General features: G+C 48.6%; 1 non-coding gene across 1 annotated transcript; it reads right to left on the bottom strand.

The window, feature by feature from the left end:
* Window positions 1-1,077: 1,077 nt before the first annotated feature.
* On the bottom strand, window positions 1,078-1,150 carry trnat-ugu (transfer RNA threonine (anticodon UGU)). The gene has a single exon. It is a non-coding gene; the product is annotated as a tRNA-Thr (tRNA).
* Between the last annotated feature and the right edge of the window lie 1,445 nt (window positions 1,151-2,595).

Here is a 2,595-nt window from a genome sequence, read left to right on the forward strand (position 1 = left end):
TATACTCGATAGTACCCTCCATACCCATGACCTCTACAATCTCGCAGGGCAAGGGCAGAAGGCACATGGGAACACCGCCACCTGAAAGTTCCCCGCCAAGTCACTCACCATCCTGACTTGGAACTATATCGGCCATTCCTTCACTGCTATGGGGTCGAGATCCTGGAACTCCCTCCCTAATAGTACGGTGGGTGTGTCTACCACATGGACTGCCGCGCTTCAAGAAGACAGCACATCACCGCCTTCTCAAGGGTACTTAGCGATGAGCAACAAATATTGGCTAGTGATGCCGACATCCCATGAATGAATAAAAAGAATGCTGCAATGGGATGTAGAAATAATTGTCAGTGTTACAGACATTTAACCTTGTTAAATATGCTAAGCTTTCTTTGGATATATATGCATATGAAAACATGAATTTGCTTTCATTCCTCTTCTAAGTCTGTTTGAATGACTAGTTTCCCACTGACTTCCAATGAATTGAATTCAGATTGTTACGCTTAAAATCTCCTACTCGGCACTGGTGTCAGTGAATGAAGCTTTGCTGGCTGTAACCTCCCACCCCTCTGGGCATGTTGTCTGCCTAATTGCTGGCTGGTATTTGCACTAAAAACACCTACCACCTAGTTTGGCAGGACCTCCCCATTACCAACCTTCACGGGTTCGCGCTTGTTTTTGGTTTTCCCCACATGTTCGCCGTGAATGTTGTGGTCTAATCATAGAATCCCTAGAGTGCAGAAGGAGGCCACTCGGCCCATCGAGTCTGCACCAACCTATTCCCGTAACCCCACATATTTACTCTGCTAATCCCTGAACAGGAGGGCCAATTTAGCATGGCCAATCAACCTGACCCGCACATCTTTGGAGTGTGGGAGGAAACAGGAGCGCCTGGAGGAAACCCGCACAGACACTGGGAGAACATGCAAACTCCACACAGAGACCTGAGGCCGGAATTGAACCCCAGGCCCCTGAACACTGTGAGGCAGCAGTGCTAACCACTGCGCCACCCATAAAATGTTCTGTGCGTATGGATATATTTGATTTTTATTTTGAAGTTGGGAGGATAAAAGTCCTGGGAGACCCCAGCAAGGATTGAACTCACGACCCCTGGTTTACAAGACCAGTGCTCTAACCACTGAGCTATGGAGTCTGAACCACAGAATTCAATTTCCACCATCTGCCATGGTGGGATTCAAACCCGGGTCTCCAGACCATTGGCTGAATTTCTGGATTACTGCCTAGCGATAATACCATCAGGCCATCACCTCCCTTTGTTGTTTCCTCTGTTTTGTAGAGTGAAGGATTACCGATCCTTTTCAGTTCAAACGATAGAATCATAGAAACCCTACAGTGCAGAAGGAGGCCACCCGGCCCATCGAGTCTGCACCGACCACAATCCCACCCAGACCCCACCCCCACATATTTTACCCACTAATCCCTCTAACCTACGCATCCCAGGACTCTAAGGGGCAATTTTTTAAACCTGGCCAATCAACCTAACCTGCACATCTTTGACGATCTGGATCAACTTGTCTTAATCACCACCTACAAATGGTTGTGTTTTGGGAGCATCGGGCATCTCGATTCCTGCACCCCATTTAGAATTGACTAGCTTAGTTCAGAAGAATACCAGCTGAAAGCAAAACTGTGGCCGGGATTCTCTGATCTTACTCGCCACTGCTGCCAACAAGAATGGAGAGTTTGGCGCTCAGCCAAGTCTTCATTTGCAGCAGTGGGACTGGAGAATCCCAGCTGCGGGCGAGGTCAGAGAATCCCAGCTGCGGCTGAAGTTGGAGAATCCCAGCTTGTGTTTCCTTCAAATTTGAAAAAAAATTTAGCAAAACAATAGGTGGGATTCTCCGGCTATTCACACCAATGGGATTCTCCAGTTCTGCTGCGGTGAACGGACATTTGGTGAGCGCCAAATTCCCCTTCCTTGCTGGCAGCAGTGGCGGAGCGTGAACAACTGGAGAATTCCGGCTAATGTGTATTGAGACAAAAGGAATAATGGGGCCATCTTCCAAAGAAGGGATGGCACGGTGGCACAGTAGTTAGCACTGTTGCCTCACAGCACCAGGGACCCAGGTTCAATTCCAGCCTTGGGTCACTTTTTGCATGTTCTCCCCGTGTCTGCATGGGTTTCCTCCAGGTGCCCTGGTTTCCTCCCACTGTCCAAAGATGTGTAGGTTAGGGGAATTGGCCATGATAAATTGCCCCCTAGTGAGAAGGCGCTTAACAGAGTAAAGACGGGGATTATGGGGATGGGTCCTGGGTGGGATTGTTGTCAGGGCAGGCTTGATGGGCCAAATGGTGGCCTCCTGCACTGTAGAATTTATGAAGTTTATTTATTAGTCATAATAAGTCTCACAACACAGGTTAAAGTCCAACAGGTTTATTTGGTAGCACGAGCTTTCAGAGCGCTGCTCCTTCACCAGGTGATGAAGGAGAAGCGCTCTGATAGCTCGTGCTACCAAATAAACCTGTGGTGATGAAGGGGTAGCGCTCCAAAAGCTCGTGCTATCAAATAAACCTGTTGGACTTTAACCTGGTGTTGTGAGACTTCTCACTGTGCCTATCCCTAGTCCAACGCCGGCA

This window comes from Mustelus asterias, chromosome 18 (assembly GCF_964213995.1).
Source record: "Mustelus asterias chromosome 18, sMusAst1.hap1.1, whole genome shotgun sequence".
In the NCBI taxonomy this organism is placed as follows: Eukaryota; Metazoa; Chordata; class Chondrichthyes; order Carcharhiniformes; family Triakidae; genus Mustelus; species Mustelus asterias.